We start from the raw sequence: 20,929 nt of genomic DNA, 5'->3' as shown, positions 1-20,929 counted from the left end.
TCCAATTCACTTGAAAGTCATGGCATCGTCTTCCTGAGGTCATGGTCCTCTTTGAGATTGAAAGATGAACCACCACAATTACCACAACTACATTGGAGGTGTGTATGACTTTGTGAGATTTTCTGGAAGCTTAGACAGCACATTTCAACCTTGTCCTGAGAAACCTGTTTTACCTAGTTTAGATAATAGGCAGCCAACACAGACTTACAGTGATTCGGCCAATATCCACGATGAATTGTGAAGTGAATTTCATGGGGAAAATACTTTCAGTTTGAGCCCACTCTCCCTAGAGATTAAAGTGGTAAAGGTGAAAGTGTGTTTTGAAATCTTTTGTAATTAATTTTTGTTCTTGTTATTTCTTCTCAATAAACACCTCTTTGTAAAAGCTAATTGATGATAAATGAATCAAATTAGATTGGAGCATTAATCATTAATGATTAACATTGGGGAGAACAGAATCACTCCACCCCTTCAGAGGGGCCCCTAGAACCCTAAAGATTAGAAATAGACTTGGCTTGAGTACCTGGCTCACCTGTGAAGGTGGGAGCTGGGATAACGATTCTCAGAACTTTAAAGAACTTTGTAAATAAAACCAGTCTCACCACTCAAACAAAGCTGCTATTTTTAAGATTTCCAGTTATATCTTTATTGTTAAATCTCATGTTCTTTTCTCAGTCTTCAACCTTTTAAACCTCTCTCCATCTTTTGATATTGTTGACTTTGGTAGAGGCAGCATTGACATATGGGCTGAATCTGGAACCGGGATGAACTGGGGTATCCTGCCCCAAGGATACATTAGCTGTGTGACTCTGGGCAATTAAGTTAACCACTCCGTGCCTTGGTTCTTTGAAGGGTTGGACTCAGTATTGTCTAATGTCCCTTTCAGTTCTAAATCTATGATCCTATGATGACAGCCCTTTCATGGATACTTGATTCACCTTGGATTTTTTTGACATTCTTCTTTCTCTTCTCATTCTCCATTGCTGCAGGGTTATCAATGTCTAATCCTCTAAACTTGTGCCACAAGGCTCTGTCCTAGATCTCCTCTACTATACAGCCTGTCATGAGTATATCAATTCCTATAGGATTCAGTTTTTATCACCATTAAGGAGAAGATAACTTTCAGAAATGTCAATCTACAATCATTTATTATATATAACATGTTATAATATATAAGTATATGTTATATATTATATTACCATATTATATCATATCATATTATAATAGATATAAGTATATATTATACTTACTAGAGGCAACTAGATGACTCAGTGGATAGAGCCCTGATCCTGGAGTCAGGAAGACCTGAGTTCAAATCCATCTTCAGACACTTACCAGCTGTGTGACCCTGGACAAGTCACTTAACATTTTTTTGCCTTAATCCACTGAAGGAAATGGCAAACCACTCCAATATCTTTGCCAAGAAAACCCCAAGGGCAGCATTGGTGTACTGTGGTCCATGGAATCATGAAGAGTCTGATATGACTAAATATCAACATCCTGGGCTACTATGCTAAGCCCTGAGGAAGTACAAAGGAAAAATCAAAAAACAGTTCTTGCCCTCAGGAAGTTTACATTCTATTGAGGGAGATTCATTAGTAGGGGTGCATGTGTATATGTGTTTGGATAGTTATGGAAGAGAACTATGTGGTAAATACAAGATAATTTTAGAGGGAAAGGAGCTGCCAGCTGGGGGGATTGGGAAAGACCTCTGGTAGGAGGTAGAATTTGAACTGTAGCTTAAGGGAAGCCAAGGATTCTAAGAGGCAGAGCTAAGGAAGCTTTCAGGCGCAGGGGATACAACCAATGAAAAGGCCTAGAGCTGGAAGGATTTCAGGGGTGGGAAATATTTATTCTGTGAAGTTTGAATTCAGTTAAAGGGCCACACTTGAGGACCTAGAGGGCCATATGTGGCCTTGAGGCCACAAGTTCCCCAACCTGGGGGGTAGGGGTGGGGGACTAAAAGGATCCAACCTAATAAGAATTCATGAGAAATTCTTTACTTAGATTTAACAAATCAAGTACACAAGTGTGATGGGAGAGGGTAGCAGACATCTGTTAATAGCTCGTTTGAGAAAGAGTGGGAGAGTTGTAGTTGACTGCAAACTCATCATGGGCTTGGAGGGACTTTTATTCATCTCTGTATTCCCAAATGAAAAGACAGTACAATTTAATGGAATTCCGGGGGAAAACCCCAACCCAACCCTCTGAAAGAGCATATTCAATGAGTTTAACCCTATATACTTCTATTTAATATAACATAGTTGACATTTTGGGGGAGACAGATGTAATTTCCTTGGTGTGGGGTGCTCTTAGTGAAGAAACTCCCTCTACCAATGTAGATCAGCAACTATTCTGCAACTTATATTTAGAGTTGCCTTGGGAACTGATAAATTAAATCCAGACTCCCTCAGCTAGTATATGTAAGAAACTTGTACCTTGTACCCAGGTTGTCTTGACCCTAAGGGCAGCTCTCTAACCATCATATCAGATTGCCTTTCACATATTTTGTATAAATTTATGCTTAAAATAATATTCATATAGTGCTTTTTAAGGTTTACAAAACACTGTTCTCATAAAACTATGAGGTAGGTAGTATTTTCCCTGTTTTGTAGATGAGAAAGTAGAAACTTTGGCTTAAGTGGCTGTAGCACCAATGGTATTTACAGCCATGAATATCCCAGGGAGATTCTGAATCGCAAAATATCACAGACTTTCCACATGGAAGACAGAAACAAAACATCTCTTCAGACCCCAGAAAGCCAAATCCCTCATAGTAACAAAAATCTATACACAGTAACAATGTGGAGGACAACACCATCCCTAAGCCTTCCCTCTGCTAGGGGCTTCCCACAAACAAGCAAACACTCTCAAGCCTAGCTGTCTGCCTCCTCTCTCTCCCTCAGTTCTGACTGCTCTGATCAATTTTCTTTCAGTTCTGCTCCAGCTCTGCCTTTTCCTGCTCCACCCCTTCAGGAAATTCCTCCCTCCACAGACTCATGTGACTCAGACTTCCATGTGACCCAGGCAGGTGAATGAGAAAGATCTTCCCATTTGAATTACCATTACTGCGGCCAGCTATCACACAGCTAATGTTTAAACTCAGGTCTTTCTGATTTCATGCCCAGCACTCTATGCTGTGCTGCCTGCCTTTCTGACCCTTATAGGAGACTAAAATAAATGAGTTTTCTTGATTAAAGTGCGTAGGTCTTTATATACACTATGTATATATGTATACATACACACATGTATATATGTATACATACATATGTATATTACACATATGTAATATGTATATATCCACATAAATATAAAACTAACACCATATAAAAACCATATATAAATATTATATATCTATATAATTATAACTATGTATGTGTATATATGTATTTATGTACATATATGAATGCATGTATATGTATACATGTATATATGTTGATATATAGATATAAGTATATGTATATAGGTATACTAGGTAGCACAGTGCATAGAGTGCTGGACCTGGAGTAAGGTAGACCTGAGTTCAAATGTGACCTTAGAAACTTATTAGCTGTGTGACCCTGGGCAAGTCATTTATCCCTGTTTGCTTCAGTTTCCTCCACTGTAAAATGAGCTGGAGAAGGAAAAGGCAAATTACTCTAGTATCTTTGCCAAGAAAACCCCAAATGGGGTCACAAAGAATGACTAAACAAAAACTTTATCTATCATCACCAGTTATAACCAGGTGGTATTGTTAGCCTCTATCCTGATCCCACTTGACAAAAAGGACCAATCACTGGAAAGTCCTACACGTGTTCTGCCCACTGGTGGGGAAGTACCAAGCTCTTTATGGTCTTCCACACAGGGTTGGTATCCTTTTATCCCCCAGCTCTGCCTCTTTCTGAGTGGAAGTGCTATCTTTTTTATTCTAAGGGTTATAGTTCATGTGGATTTATCCAACTAGATGGAGCTCCACTTCCATCCTCCATCTTTCACTAAATCCTAGTCACGTTATAATGCTGTGAACTCCACATATGAACAGACGTATGTAACTGTATACGATGTTTTTTATTCTTTCTGCAGAACCCATAAAAGGAATGGCTACAGGTTCCCCACCCCTGTAATTGACCATCTACTAAGTGACTGCATATTTAAAACTTCTTTTAGATCCAACTGGTCCCAGTCCTAGAAAGGCACATTTTAAATCGAGGAATTTTATCCAGGAAAAGCACAATTAAATTATTTTAGCCCGATTTATGAAGAGACAAAGGAGTGTAAAAAATACAACACAATACGCAATTTTTCAATTTAGAGCCTCATGTAAGGGAGGGATCAATGTTCTAATTGGGGTGGAAAAAAGATAAAAAAAAAATTAAAAAAGATTAACATTTGGGGTTGGTTCTCATGAGGCAGGCCGCTTTTCTTCTCCCAATTCTGTCACAGGCAGAATCCTGTTTTTCTGTTTATTACCCAGCCTGATTCCAACTCTTCCTCCCAGGTCATTCATTGTTAGTGGAGCAGAGGGATGTGGACAAAGGCAGGCCAGACACAGAACAGAACTCAGCTGCTCTGTTTGCCCTCTGTGTTAGGCCATAGCTGGTGCTATGCACATTTTGTTTGAACAGGCCTTGTGATACAGCTGGGATTTCAAGGCACATTGGAATTAAGATATGCTGTTGACTAGTAGCCTGTGCCACATAGGCAGCTAGAGCATAAAAGTTCCTTTGTTTCATGTGTAACTGAAAGCTTAGAATTGGTGACATGATCTCTGGCATCTCGATTAGAATATAAAAAGCACCAAATAGGGAGGAGTCCAGTTGGCAATCTGGGGGCTCCCTGCTCTTGTTCATGTATTTGCCCCAGTGAAAGATTAAGGTAGGGACCGTGTAGGGGAGGTCAGATGCTTAGCCAGAGCTGTCAACCTGTATCCTTGCTTTGGGTTTGACAATGATACCCTTAAAAGCTAAGTAAAGATTCTTTTATAACTCTTTGTTTATGGTGGGTCACCAGTCATTTCTATCCCTTCAGTACCCGAGGTTAACATGGCTGCTAGTAGACTCCTAAAATATCATCTTGTCTTGTGTGCCTCTCTGCGTCCTTCAACTTTCCTCTCTCTTTTGCCCAAAGAGTATATCCTTTCCCTCTGGGTCTCTTTAAATTGGGCTCTGAGTAGTTATAGAAGTGGTTATTTAAGGCTTGCAAAATATTCCACACTTGGGGAGAGGAACCAGAAAGAGAGGGGTCCTATATCGTCTCATTACTCTTTCTCCTTCACTTCAGAACTCCATGTTAGCCGAATAGAAGTGATTTGTGCTGTAAAACAATATGCTTATTTTCTTAAGTTATTAAATATGCTAGTTATGTTGTAATAATCTAGTCTATTGAATATTACTTTCCATGTATCCTATAAATATTTATGACTAGCTTCTTTTGTACCTAAAATATGCAGTATTATTTTGAGGAATTAAAAGTAGGCCATATATTATTCTTTTTCTGTGTTTGTTTAATGTGTCATTTTGAATATAAGCTATCAAGCTGTGATGAAAAATGTATTACACAGACATTTGGGCTCTTTTTTCTTGCTACTGGAGGAAGGGAGAATTTTCTTTAATTGACTGTTTTATTTCAGCTGACATTTATGGACTGGAGATATTCCACAGTATAAACATTAACCAATATTATTCAGAAAGATTCAAGGTGATAGTTTTCTAATTTTAAAGTCATCAATGTTTATTTTAAGAGGGCCGTTCTTCAAGTGTTAAATTAACTTTTCATGCTGCAAAGTTTCCTTTTTATCTTTTGTTTTGTTTGCATTTTCCTTAAGTTTATCTACTGTTTTCTGGAGCTCCTCCAGGATGCCTCTGTTGAAATCTTATTTTGTGAAAAACAGTGCCCTGGTCACATCTGTTTAGTATATGAGAAGTGACCCAAAGGGAACTTTCCCATGTAATAATTAGCTGGCAGTTCAGAATATAGAACAAGATAGTTGTTCAGTCTTCTGTTGGGAAAACTTTTTGTACTTATGAGCCAATTTCTATTCTCTCATATCTATTTCATATGTTTTCAAACAGCTTCTAGAGACTAAATATATTTCTTTCATTTTGGTTTTGTCTAGATTCCTTTTCAGTTTCTTTCTTGGCCTCCCACAGCAGCTTTAGTGAATGAGTTCCAGAGTAGAGTATTTCCATTGGATTGTGAGCTCCATGAGGGTAGGACTATCTTTTGCCCCTTTTGTATCCTGAGTGCTTAGCACCATGTGTGGCACATAGTAGGTAATGTTTATCGGTTAATTGATTTGCAAAATGGGGCAATATTCTAACATTCAGTTTCCTGTTTTGGGGAATGTATTTAACTTAGGAAGATGATATTTGAGATTCATTAGTACATGACAGTAGAGAAGTAAAAGTCTTTGATTACTTGGAATATCAATAGACATTCTTCTTTTCTATTTGGCTGAGTAATACACTTTCAATACACCTCAGCAAATATATTGTATTATATCTGGGGTTTTTAATATTTTTGGTCTTGTAAAACCTATCAGTGTTGTTTTTGATGCACTGGGACTCGTTGGTCCAACTTGTACTTTAATTGGTAGACTAGGTGCGTAGAAGCACGGCTACTTCTATTTTCAGGCGGTCACCCTAGGGGTGGCTATCCTCCTAAATGGCAGTGCATAACCAACCTCCACTGATAGGCTTTCCCCTTAACAGTTAGCCTCCAGATAGTTCTTTAGCAAAGACATTTACAGCAAGCTCAATATTTCCAAAGTATTTCCCTCAAAACCAGGGGTGCACTCTTCCAAAGTCTAGGAAGAGGGAACAGTGGGAATGAATTCAAAGTAGTGAGGCAACTCACATCACCGGAAATACAGGACCTTATGTCCTTTCTCTCTCCAGAAGATCCTCACAAAATTCCCAGAAGGGCATGATGTCAGTGTCGGACTAGTTCACTCTGGGGGTTCATCTGTACTGACTTTTCCCAAGGCATAATATGTCTAAGCAACTTGTGGCTCAAATGGGCTTGCACCTCCCAAGGTGGTGTCTTCCCTGGAAGGATCTATTTGATGCTGGGCAAGGTAGAACTAGGTGGCACAGTGAATAGACCGCCACAGACACTTGCTAGCTGTGTGACCCTAGGATAGTCATTTTACCCTGTTTCCTTCAGTTTTCTCATCTGTAAAATGACCTGGAAAAGGAAATGGTAAACCACTCCAGTATCTTTGCCAAGAAAACTCCAAATGGGGTTGCAAAGAGTTGGCCATGACTACAATGATTGAGCAACAGCAAACAGCAAAGGTTGAGCAGGGTTGGCTCCTTCCTTTCCAGATTCTGCTACTTCTGGGACTAGACCAGGCAGTCCCTGGGCAGTGATTGTATGATGGGGCCTAGCAGACACTCTGCCTAGACAGTGCCTAGCAGCTCATGCTGGTGCTGTGCAGTGACTACGAGACTGAGCTGGGGAGGTTGCTTGGCTACCAGATGTGGCATCTCTCTAGGACAGGATCTGTCCTCTGTTCTGCTGGACTCACTCTGATGGGCAGCAGCACCACTTCTGTCTTAATGGATAGTACAGGAGAACATCATTAGTTTTATAGAATCCCAAATGGCATCAGAATCTATATCTTCTGATTCTAAATTCAATACTCTTTTCACCATACCAAAGAAAGAATGAGACAGGACAGGTACCTGTCTGGGGAGGGGGAGAGCTGCTGAAATTGAGAATTGTTAAAGAAAAGTATGGAGGATCTCCAGAGACAAAGTTCATTTAGTTCATAGTCTTGGCTACTGCTCTGAATGGTCACAATAAAGCCTAAGCCTGAAATATTCAGAGAGAGAGAGAGAGAGAGAGAGAGAGAGAGAGAGAGAGAGAGAGAGAGAGAGAGAGAGATGGAATCAGAGAACCTGGGTTTGAACCCTAGTTTTGTCACTTAGTACTTAAATGACCTTGGGCAAGTCACTTGACTGAGACTCAGTTTTCTTATTTGTCAAATGAGGAATTGGACTGGATGACCTCTAGGGTCCCTTCCAGCTCTAAATCTATGATCCTATGATCCAATTAGAATTTTCCAGACAATAATTTAGAAATTATTGAACTAAAAATCTGCTGCCTTCTTCATCTTGTTAATACATGTATACTTTTACAAAACACTCATTTGAATGACTGGTTATTGGTGCCATTTTTCAATTGTTTGAGATAGTACGTGGTTTCAAGAGCTTAAAATTTTTTTGAGGGTTCAAGTACTTTAAAAAAATTGCTGTGGGGAGAAAGAGCCCTGACTTGGGGTGAGGCAGCTGTAACAGTGACCGACTCCAGCAAATCACATCCCTTCTCTGGTTCCCCACACCTCCTTGTCCCTTTTCTACATGGTCTTCCCCATTAGAAGATAAGCTCCTTGAGGATAGAGGCTGGTTTTCTTTCTGTTTGTGTCTGTCTTCCTAGCATTTAGCACAAAGCCTGGCTTTTAATAAAAGCTTAAGAAATGTTTGTTGACTTGACTCGTTTGACCTTGGTTTCCTCATCTGGAAAATCAGAAAATTGAACTGGATTATCACTAATGCTCCTTTCCGCCACTGCTGTAAGCAACATAGGTTGTGTATCCATTTTCTATCTGAACAAATCAGGGCTGAATGTTTAGATAGCATGTTTTATTTATGGCCATGTTAGTACAAATGAGAATTTTTAGAAGCATGTGAATGCTGTGAATTGATGATTATAATCAACTTTGGGAAGTAATAGTAGCTGACCTTCACATGGTACTTTGAGGCATTCATGCTGTGGTTGGAGCAATATGCGGAACTTTTTGTACCCACTTTTTAATGTAACAAACTTTATTTTATTAATGTGTTTTGTTTTTACATTACAAACACTTACAGGTTGTTCCCACTTCCTTGTAAAACAGTAAAATAAAACTAATAAAATTCTGATTTCTTTTGAAAGTGAGTGCAACATTTCAGATCTGTAGGCCTTCCCTCACTTATTAAAAAGATTAATAGAAATCTATTTTTGTCTTCCTTTCATACCCCATCCCGTTAAAAAACGAAAGGAAAAACAAATTTCTTGTAACAAGTATGCTCAGTCAAATAAATCCCTCAGTGACCTGGGCCTGGAAATGACTAGGAGAGGTAAAAGCAGTCTGGATTGTTTTTGGGAAATTGTAAAGTTCTTTCAATGACTTCAGACTTTTCCCTGAAACAAAGGCTGATCTTTTTGAGGCAGCAAGAGCTCTGGTCCTGGAAACAGAAAGACTTGGATTTAAATCCAGTCCTCAGCTAGCTCTGTGACCCTGGACAAATCACTTAACCTCTGTCTGCCTCAGTTTCCTCACCTGCAAAATGGGGATGATAATAACACCTATACTGCAGGGTTTTTATGAGAATCAAATGAGATACTGTTTATAAAGCACAGTGCCTGGCATATAGTAGTTGACTATAAATGTTTATTTCTTTTCTTTCTTCCTAACTTTGTCATATCAACAAGATTCTGGGGATGGCGTGTGGCTATGAGTTTGTGCAACATGGACTGACATAGACTCCAAAGAGACGAAGCTGAGTGTTTACCAATGGACAATAGAATGGTGTATGGTGGGCATGGAAAAGAGGAAAGACATGGCAAACTTTTGAACAACATGTGGTGTAAAGGATGTTATCAAAGAAATGAGTAAAGGTAAAAGCACATGGTCTTGTCCCGTGGTGAGGACAGGGATACCTGAAGGATAACTGGGGTGCTCCATTGATATCCTCACAATGCCACAAGAATGCAACAACTCTGGGCAGTACAAGGATGAGGGGCACGGAGAATGGGCAGGCACTGGCTGGTTTCATTCTTCATTTTTGTAGGGAAAAGGTGAAAAGGGACAAGGGCAATGTTCTCCAAAATTGCTAAAAGTTCTTGACAGTCTTTTTCCTGCTGATATGTACTTTTTAGCGAATATAGAATTGGCTTCAGAAGATTAACAGGTGTATATACAAATCCTATATTTTTCATTTCTCTCTAGGTTACATGCATATGGACAAGTTCCAGAATAGTAAAGGAAGCTCCATAGTAAATCCAGACAAAACGAGACAAGTTTCTCTTTTGAGAATCAGTTCTCTATGTTCCACAATCTTTGTTTAATCTATACACATTTATGATTGTTTGATTCTAAAGTATAAATTTATCATTAGGTTTCTTTTAAAAAATTTATCCTTTAGTCTGAACTGAAACACCAAAAAAGAACATTTCCACATACACAGCATAGCAAAAAAAAAAAAAAAAGACTGAATATGAAACTGAACATCTCTTTCATACCAGTTGCTTTTTTTAAAAAACAAAAGTTTGTAATAATCCCACTGGTTACTTTCAAAACTGTCCTGCTTGTCTGTGATTACTTTGTAACTTCTCATCTTTTCCCTTCTGTGCACAGAAGAACAATATTTCAAAGCCCCCCCCCTTTTTTTGGTATCACTATTGTTAATTTCACTTCTTTTTTCCACTCCCAAATTAAAAAAATAGACAGAAAAATACCTCTCAGTACTTGTTACAAATAAATAGTCAAGATAAATGAATTCACTCAATGGCCATGTCCAAAAATGTATATATATCTCCTATTGAATCTTGAATCCATCACCTCGCTATCTCCAGAAGGTGGGTAATACGCAACATTATAGATTCTGGAGACATTGATTTAATTCTTTATTAAAGTTCTTAAATCTTCCAAAGTTGCTTTTCTAACCTGGAAAGACTTGAACTGGTGCAAAGTGAAATGAGTGGAACCAGGAGAATTTTGAACACAGTAGCAGCGATATTGTATAAAGGTCAACTGTGAATGACTTGACTATTCTCAGCAATATAATTACCCAAGGCAGTTCTGAAGGACTTATGATGAAAAATACCATCTGCCTCCAGAGAAAGAACTGATGGAGTCTGAAGGCAGATCGAAGTATACTTTTAAATTTTTATTTTTTTCTTGTTTTTTTGTCTGTGTTTCTGTCATAACACAAATAACACGGAAATATGTCTTATATGACTGCACATGTATAACTAAAGAAATTGCTTGGCTTCTCAATGAGGGAGAGGAAAGAAAGGAAGGGAAGAAGGGAGAGAATTTGGAACTAAAAATTAAAAAAAGAATGTTAAAATTGTTTATATGTATAATTAGGGGAAAATAAAATATTAAAATTTTCAAAGGAATTAAATTATAACTTATTAAAAAAAGAAACCAAAGTTGTCTTTTTTCTATGTTGCTGCTTTTATATAAACAGTTCTCCTGGTTCTGCTCACTTGATGTTGCATCTGAACGTTACATTTCTATGAAAAAATATGATCAGCAACTACTTTTAGTATCTCGACACTCTCAAATCCCACTAACACAGATCAGAATCATCATTTGTTTGAAGTACATTATATGAAGATGAGCTTACAAGAAACTTTTCTACCGTGTGCTGTGAATCTCTGGACTTTATATTTGTCATGTGGCAAAGAGTGAACGAGTGAACAGATTTGCTTATTTCACATTTTAATGCATGTTCCTTCAGCCTTAATTATTAAGCTTAGTGAAAATATATGCTTAAGTTGATGTAATTGGAGAAAGTATATTTTGTGTTTAGCAAGGGAGACATATTTGGGTCAATGACTATCTCCCACTCTACAAAGTTAGATAGGTGGAGTTTTACTTTTGTGTTTGCCACACTTTCCCCTTCCATGTGTTTCTCTTCCTTTTAGATTCCTATTGTCTAGGCTCTCTTCTGTGGTCCAACCTGGCTTTCAGGGTTGTCTATTATAGTAGTCAGTCCAGTCAACCCATGCTCTAGATCAGGGGTAGGGAACCTGCATCCTCAAGGCCACATGTGGCCCTCTAGATCCTCAAGTACAGCCCTTGGACTGAACCCAAACTTCCCAGAACAAATCCCCTTAATAAAAGGATTTGTTCTGTAAAACTTGGACTCAGTCAAAAGGCTGCACCCGAGGACATAGAAGGCCACATATGGCCTCAATACTCTTAAGAGTTGATACAACCAGTAGAATGTCATTTACAAACAGGAACATCTGTAGGACCTGACCTTCCAAAGGTATTCCTCTGTAACTTGCACTCTATGCTATACCTCCTCAAGGCTACAGGTTCCCCACCCATGCCCTAGATTCTAGAATCTAGACTTTTTGTGACCTCCTTGGTGTGATTCTTTCAGTATCCTATGCTAAATAATAGCCAGCTAATGCATCAGCCACCTGAGTGTGCTCATAGCTAAAGTTATACTTCTCCAAAGCACTGGATGCGTTCTGAACAAGATCCTCTAGAGTTTTAATTTCCAGAACTTTGACTTTGTGACTTTTGTTTCAGTAGAACCTACTTCCCTAAACAGTGCTTTCTGAGCCTCTGAGATTCTTCCTAACAATTAGAGGAGTCCCAAAGTAGAATGACCTACTTTGAAGTGGTATAGTGGTGGAAGAGTATTGAAGAGTATTGACTTCCTCTCACTGGGAGTCTTTAAGTAGAGAAGGGATGAACACTCCGGATATCATAGAAGGGATTCCTGTTCAGATATGGGTTGGATTAGATATCCTTAAAGTTCCCTTCCAATTCTGAGATTCTTCGATCCTCAGGCACTTCAGAGAGGGAGGAAAGGAGAGGGAAAACTTTTGGACGGGGCCCTTTGGGCATCTGTACACTCAACTTGTTTATATGCTTGGAACCTAATTCTTGAGTTGGGGCTGTCCATGAACATGGTCGCATTATTTCTGCTCCAAACCAGAAAAATTAGAGAGATAAGAGGACTGGGTTCAGAGTAAGGAAGGAGTGGAATAGATTAAGGATTAGCTATGTATCTGGTAATAAGAACACCTGCAAATTTACTTGTTCATATGCCATAGTAATGAGGCTACCCTGCTGATTCCCATTAGTCAACTGACCTCAGGAGGTGATTTATTTGATGGAATCAGAGTTCAAAAGGGCAACCCCAATACTTATTAATTAAGACAGCAGGATTGTAGTAGGAAAAGCTGCTAATTTAATAAAGGATCAAGTGGGCTTAGGGTATGGCCTGGACATCTTTGGTTACAGGACACAGATCTTCTTTGATGGCAAGAAAGAGGAAAACTAAATACCAAGTGGAAATCTGGAAATTTTTAAGAAATTGAAAATAGTGAAATTAACCTGGGGTGGGATACCTAAGGAGTAAAGAAAAATAAAGGCTTTAGAAAAAAAAGCCTGTTACAAATATGAGAATTGATACAACTTTTAGGTTTGAACTGATTATTAGTAGTTGGAGTGGATGGCATGAGAAGAATGCCTTTTGGGACTCACTGAATCTAACAGAATGAAAATGATTTAAATGAGACAAAATTTGCTTCTGCAGCAAATAATTTGAGAAATTCACTCCTAATTTCGCTGGTGATCATATATCTGATGAGGGTTGGGAAAATGGAGGGAGGGCCGTTCTGAGACCCCCTAAAAGACTGGGTGGGTCATCTCGAATGAATTCACAGACTCAAGCGTTCTTGAAGTCAAGATGGTAAAGACTTATTGTTACGCTTTTCAGCAGGCAAGAGTTGTGTGATTTGAAAGGGGTACAGATAAAGTTTATGTAGGATGTTCTATAGTACAACATGTGCCAAATATGTTAACTAGGTGATTCAGGGCAGGGATTAGGGAGTGGTTAGTTCTTAAAGGAACATGCACTTTTAGTATCTACTGTGCAAGCATTTTACCTAGAGTTCAGTGGGAAATAGCCCAAACTGGGAGTGCATGGAGGTGTGGTTTTAGGTCTGAAACATCACTAAGGCAACTAACAGTCAGGACTGACTGAGAAATACTCAGGCTGCCCCCATCAATGTCTTGTTAGACAAGATAAGTGTAAGGGAGTGTGTGTGTGTGTGTGTGTGTAAGTCTAGGATACATATGATAGGTCAGTGAGTAAATATTTTTATGACCCAGTACACAGCCAGTTCAGCCAGTATACAGATGATTCAAACTTATAAATTCTATAGGTTCAGCTGGCTACTGTATCAGGAAGAGAGATAAAAGTTTTGCTAGGGTAATTTGTCCTTGGGGTGGGGAAAAGCTGCTAGGGACAGGCTAGGAAGAAATGTGACTTTCAGAGAGAAATATCATTTTAGAATTGAGGTCCAAGCACAGGCACCCAAGCACCTCATCATATCTATAGATGGAACTTCATTTCATATATTCTCCCTCCCCCCAAATAATTTTGGGAATCACTGATTTCTGGTGTGATTGGAAAATACAATCTTGTTATTAAATCATTATTTGTTATGTTGAATGCTGAACTAGATGTTGTCAGTTGGATGTTGAATTCTCTTAACCTTATAAGGAGAATTCTGAACTATTGTACCTCATTTCACTCTTATTTTGTCTGTGTGCTAATCCATTTCTGAACTCACATCCTCCTGACTCCACGGCCAGTGCTCTATCCACTACACCACCTAGCTGCCCCTGCTAATCCATTTTTGACTCAAAGGTGTCATTGCAAAATATCTGAACTCACATACCCTTCCAGAGAGTTCAGTGCAATGTTATTGGGTTTTGCAAGTACAAATTCCAATTCTTTAATGAAAGAATGTTCTTTTTCAGTGACTCAAATTTTCCATGAGTTGTGCCATTTTTTCTCAGTGATTTTCTTAGAAATTTCCAGTTTGCCCTATTGCAAAAGTCTATGTTCACATAATCATTTGTACTTTGACTTTTTCCCTCTGAAGAATGGTACTTGTTACCTTCCTACAAAATAGGTGTGAAAATGAGTGTTTTTTTAAAAACATTTTCAATGTTGGATGGTGGAGGGAATGTGGGAAAACTGGGACACAAATGCACTGTTGGTGGAGTTGTGAACTGATCCAATCATTTTGGAGAGTAATTTGGAACTATGCCGAAAGGGCTATAAAACTGTTCCTACCCTTTAGTCCAGCAATACCACTACTAGTATATTCTGTATCCTCAGAACATTCAAAAAAGAAAAAAGGATGTATTTGTACCTATTTTTGTGGTGGCTCAGAATTGGAAATCAAAGGAATGCCCTTCAATTGGGGAATGACTAAACAAGCTGTGGTATATGATTGTAATGAAATATTATTGTGCTATAAGAAATGACAAGTAGGACGATTTCAGAAAAACCTGGAAAGACCTACATGAACTGATGCGTAGTGAAGTGAACAGAGCAAAGCAAATGTTGTACATAGCAACAGCAAGATTGTTTGATGAAGAATTGTGAATGACCTAGCTGTTCTCAGCAATACAATCATCCAAGACAAGCCCAAATGACTAATGATGAAGCATACTATTCATCTCTGGAGAAAGAACTGCTATTGAATGAATATATACTGAAACTTTGCTATTTTTCATTTTTCTTTCATTTTTTCTTTTATTCTAGTTTTCTTGTGCAAAATGAGTAATATGAAAATGTTTTATGTATGTGCATGTGTATAACCTGTATCTGATTACTTACTGTCTTGTGGAGGGGGGAGGAATAGAATTTGGAGCGCAAAACTTTAAATGAAAATGTTAAAAAATGGAAAAAAATGAAATAAAATAAAAATTCCAACTTAAAAACATTTTCACCTGTCTTCTACCCCTATGGCAGTTGTCAAAGCATCAAATATTTGTTGAACACCTACAAGGTATTGTTTTTTGGCAAAATAGCATGAGCCTCTGTGGTCACATGCCCAGGACTTCAAAAAATCTGTGAATAAGCTAAGAAAAGCATTTATTGAATTATTTGTCTTCCTTTTAAGCCTCCCTTGTTACATTCTTAAAGGCAATTCAAACTTGTAGGGAAGCTGCAGTTGTTCCATAAGCAGCATTTTTTAGACTAATGATCTGAAATTTGAGAGGATATCTAAAGCAAGAAGAAATAAATTGGGAAAGCTGGTGGGGCTTTAGAAAGTTCAAGATGTTCTGGACCTGGCAGCCTCCCTACTTCATAATATGAATAATGGTCTACAGGCAGCTTGCCATTTACCACAGACTGAGCACCATGGATGTGCAGGATTTTATTTTCAGATCACCAATGAGAATAGGAAAGAACTTAGCTTAAAGATCTCCACTATGCATGAATAAGAACTACTTGATAATTATTCATACAAGGTCGGCAGGTATGACTGATGATCCAGGAGAAAGAACAGTGACAGAAGGATATTTATTCTAGTAACAATTTATTCTAGTAACAGCATATTCTGCATTTTTGTTTTGCCAGTGGATAGTGTCACTTTCTTCAAGGTGCCTCTGAAAGTAGAATTCTAAGTTGACTCTATGATGGTGTGATTTTTATGAAAATAAAATCTTAAACTGCTTTAAAGCCTCTCTGTTCTCAGACCACAAGACAGAAGACAGCTGCTTACTCTTTTAGAGTTAGTGTTAGCTAACACACAAATTAGGAGCCATGGATGTGAATGAGCAGTTTTCTCAAGGCTAGAGAGCCCAGCTGAGTAATTCAAAGACATCAATTAAGGAGCTTCTAATGGCCAAAAGGCTTGATTGAGATGGTCGCAATGATGGGGTGAGGTGAAGAAAATGAATACTGTGGGTGAATTCTGTGGTTCTTCACTGTACATTTTGGCTACTGAATTAGGACTTGTTATTTTTTTTTTGAGAGGTAAAGTACTTGAAAAATAGTTTAACTTAAAAAATTATCAGTTTAAAATGAATTAAGCTGAACTGATCTTTGAGGGTTTTTTTTTTGTCTTGGTGAATAAGTAAGAGCAACATGTATCTTTGACATAAACACAGAATTATAATGGTAATAAACATAAGAAAAATTCAGGTCTCAGGGATTTCGAACGATTCCTTTTTTAATGATTCCTTTTTACTTAAAATTCCTTAAATTTTATTTTTTTCACTTAAAAGATTCTTTCCTCTCATCATTTCCACCCTATTGGGAAAAAAAACAACAAAAACTTTGTAGCAAATATGCATTATCAAAATTTCACATTGCCCATGTTAAAAGCAAAAAAGGTTCATACTGAGAATGATTTCCACATATTTGGATGAAATGACCTCTGGGATCTGGTGATCAGAGTCAAATACCCCAGAACATAATTTGGCATTTCCCCAGGGTCACTTTTGTACTCATTCTGGGCAAATATTTCCAATATTCCCTCCTCATTCCCCTTCTGTTGGGGCTACATCATGAATGTATCCTGTGGTAACCAATTGCTATTGCCTTGGGATAGTTCCCTAAAATAGACTTCCGGCTTAAGCATTTATAATTGGATGGGTTTTGTTTCTGTCCAGCAATTATATGCTTCAGGATGTGGAGTTAGGAAAAACAACTTATTCTAGGGGACTAATATTTAGTCACCGATTGATAAATTACTCTGATGCTATGGAACGTACAACCCTTCATCCATCCCTGAATACCTTGGGCCAGTACAAAGGCCCAGTATACAGCTTAGCTCGCACAATAACTGCTTGTCCAGCAAGTCAGATATTTATTTAGTTTCTCCTTTTAAAAAAATTTTATAAATTTTTTTGTTTAATTTACTTTTAGTTTTCAACATTTACTTCCATAAGTTTTAAATTCTCTAAGTCTCCCTTTCTACCCTGATGGCATGCTCTCTGATATAGGCTCTACATATACATATATATACAATATATACATTCTTATTAAACATATTTTCACATTAGTCATATTGTATAGAAGAATAGAAGGAGTGGGAGGAACCAGGAGAAGGAAAAAGCAAAATAAATAAAAAAAAAAGAGCAAATAAGCTAGATATTTATAATTGGATTTTTTTGTTGCATTTCATCCTCTTTTGCCTATGCCATTTTTATACTTTTACCTTGTACTTTCAATTACTCGATGCTTCTCAAAGTTCTTGTCAAGTGTGCATGTGTTGGTGTACGTGTGTTGTGTGTGTGTGTGTGTGTGTGTGTGTGTGTGATGGGTACATCTAACCTGTTTAAGAAAAGCTGCTATACTAAAATTCCATAGATGAGAAAACTAAGGCAAACCGGATTCCATGGTTTGCCCAGGGCCACACAGCTAGTAAGTGTCTGAGGTTAGATCTGAACTCAAGAAGAAGTGTCTTCCTAACGCCAGGATCAATACGCTATTGACTGTGCCACCTAGTTGCAGGTTATTCTTATATTAATAGATAAATACATCGGTGCTCTCATCAAAGTGTGCACTCACTCCAGTGGCGTAGATTGAGACCTATCTTCACCCTTCAACTCTTGACTGTTTTTTCTTATCACCCACCATAGGGCATCCACCCAAAATGCTGGTGACTTTCCTCTAGGTCCCGTGACATGTCATCTGTATCACTGTTTCACTCAGGCTTCCTGTTATATCTTGCTATGCGACAGGCACACCGTCTGTTTCAACTGTATATCTCTTTGGTGATATCTTTTAAGATTCTGCTCCCAGTTCATGACTGGACTCAGCCCAGGCATCTTCCAGGGCTCTTTGGGTGACCTACAGTATTCCATGATTTATAGCTTATAGAAGAACTAGAATAATTTTGTTTTTTTGCTCTGTATTTATGACTATATGGGTATAGGGAACTTGTAGTATTGAAACTCCCTCCCTGATACAGATGGACAATCCTTTGTAATTTATAATCTCAGAGAACTGTGAGGACATTGAGGAGTTAAGTGACTGCCCACTGCCTTACAGTCAATATGTCACAGGTTGTTGTTGTGTTTGTCCTTCATTGCTGAAGAAGACCACGCCATCAGAGACATGATGACATGACTTGCACTTGACTTTGTTTTGAGTGAGGGAGGGCTGTGCAGGTCACCAGCCTCACTTCTCCTCCAGAGCCATCTGGATCCAGTGACCAGATATTCATCAGGATGACTGGAGGTGACCCAGGATGCAATGGGAGCCCCTTTAGACCAAGATGCCTTTTGTTGGTGGTAAGAGTGACTGACCTCAGAAGAATGTTTAAAATCAGAAGGATAAAAAGAGGATCTACACTGGCCCAAGTAACTACAAGAGTGTGAAGGGGTAGCATTTAGAATATATATGCCAGGCTTCAGAGTGGCAAGAGTGACCTCTTTATGGGACTAGGATGCCCAGCAATAGCTGGTTCATCATGTAAAGGCATTAACATGGACTACATGACAGGCCTACAAATTTCTTTCAGAGATCTATTCAACTACCCCGAAATTTCACTGCTTCTACTCAAAGACAACTGTTCTCCTATTGAACTACATTGAGTAAATTTAACAAATACTTGATAAGTAGCTACTAGGTGAAAAACATTGTGTTAGGAGTGGAGATCCAAAGATTTAAAAGTGATATAATTGAACTCAAGGAACCTGCAATCAGATTGAAAGTATATGTACGTACGAACGAGTGTGGTACCATGAGGAATACTACGGATGGGGACAGAAGTAATAATAATAGCTTTTAAATTTATAAAGCACTTTACATATATTATTTCCTTTCATCCTCACAACAATTCTAGGAGGTAGGTACTATTATTATCCAAGACCTTAAACCTGTCACAGATAGGTCTCAAACCAAGGTGTTTTGGATTCCTGGGCTGACCTATCTGTCACTGTTCTATGCTCTTATCAGAAAAATACAGATGTTAAAAAATGGGCTTTGTTTTAGGCAGAAGTTCGGGGCTGTCGAAAGTTTTGCATGATTTTCTAAATTCAATCCAGTCTGTTCTCTTTCTCCCATTCAATTCTGTGTCTGGTTTGTTGTCTATCTGTAGTGTCAGTCCAAGGGATGTATATCTTGTAACTACTCAGTAGGATTTCTATCCAAATGGATAGGACTGTCTGGTTATATCAGCTGAACAGCTATTCATTAGTTACTTTTCCCTACATAGATAGTTTTGAGAAAAATTAGGCCACGTATACAAGTTCCTTCTCCTCCCCAATTCTAGTCCACCAAATCCCTTTACTGTCATCGTTCATTCTTTCCTTCTTGAAATTCAGTCTCTGAAGAAGTGGTGTTTTTTTCTTAACAGTTAACAAAAGGAAAACTATAAAGCTATAGCAGGAGAAAAATGTTGAGTAAGGATATACATTACAAACAATTGGAGGTGATTCAGCTGAACAAAACTCCCTTGCCTAAATTCCTCATCATGATCCACCAAAATAGAATCAAAGAAGTCTGGGGTTCCTCTTGATTATTTCATATGCAGATGCCCAGAAAGTGACAACAGCTTGAACATTTCGTTCCCTCAGCCAATAGTCTAATACTTCCTTCCCTTTCCTCTTCCAGAGGGCCATATAATGCCACTTCCCCTATATGCCACCCATATAACAAATAGTAATTTTGAGGAAAAAGATCAGTACAACTGATAAAAAATTTAAAAAATCTGAAAATCTGTGCAGTGCACAATAGTTGTGGACCTGCTCCTTCTGCTAAGGGACGGGGTGTGTTTTTTTCTTATAACTCTTCTTTTGAGTCATGCTTGGCTTGTTTTTATTATAATTTTGCAGCATTCACTTTTTATTGTTTTGTGGGAATTGTTCTTTCCATTTTCATCATTGTCATCATTGTATATATATGTATTTCTTTTGGCTCTGCCTATTTCCTCCTGCATCAATTCATGTGGATTTTTCCAAATTTCTTTGTCTTCATCACACTGATCATTTCTTAAAGCACAGGAGTATTCCTCTTCTCTTTCCTAAATTCAAACCCTCTACTCATGCCCTTGATTCTGTTCTCCCTTATTTCTTCTAGGGATAAATTTTGATAAATAAATAAATTTATTTATTTGAATAAATCCTTTGATGATGCCTGCCCCTTTCCTCCTCTGTAATTTCTAATAATAATTTTTTTTTATTCAGACTTCTCTCTGATGGTCAGAAATATGTTCAGATATTTTCTGTCCTTCAAAAAGACCCTAATTTTTACATCCCCTGAATCTCATGCCCTGTATTTCATGGCTAAACTCCTCTAAGGAGCAATCTATACTCATTGCTTCCATTTTCTCACTTCCCATTTACTTCTAAACCTCTTATAATCTGATTTGCTGCTTCACCTCTTACCCCAAACCTCCC

At 38.1% G+C, this 20,929-nt stretch overlaps 2 long non-coding RNA genes across 4 annotated transcripts in view; one reads left to right on the top strand and one right to left on the bottom strand.

The window, feature by feature from the left end:
• Positions 1-20,923, top strand: part of LOC140501955 (uncharacterized) — a 79,771-nt gene extending 58,848 nt beyond the window's left edge. The window contains exons 5-6 of one of the 3 annotated variants that reach the window (XR_011966452.1): positions 9,457-9,642; positions 9,974-20,923. This is a non-coding gene — a long non-coding RNA (uncharacterized lncRNA). Of the gene's footprint in view, positions 1-9,456 lie in introns of all 3 variants that reach the window. The other 2 variants (XR_011966451.1, XR_011966453.1) reach the window with 2 other exon arrangements.
• LOC140501956 (uncharacterized) overlaps positions 1-20,929 on the bottom strand; it is a 55,029-nt gene that overhangs the window by 32,674 nt on the left and 1,426 nt on the right. The gene's annotated exons all lie outside the window — the stretch shown is intronic.

This window comes from Notamacropus eugenii, chromosome 4 (assembly GCF_028372415.1).
Source record: "Notamacropus eugenii isolate mMacEug1 chromosome 4, mMacEug1.pri_v2, whole genome shotgun sequence".
NCBI lineage: Eukaryota > Metazoa > Chordata > Mammalia > Diprotodontia > Macropodidae > Notamacropus > Notamacropus eugenii.
Note: the sequence above shows the minus strand (reverse complement) of the source record. Positions and strands in the feature narration are given on the sequence as shown.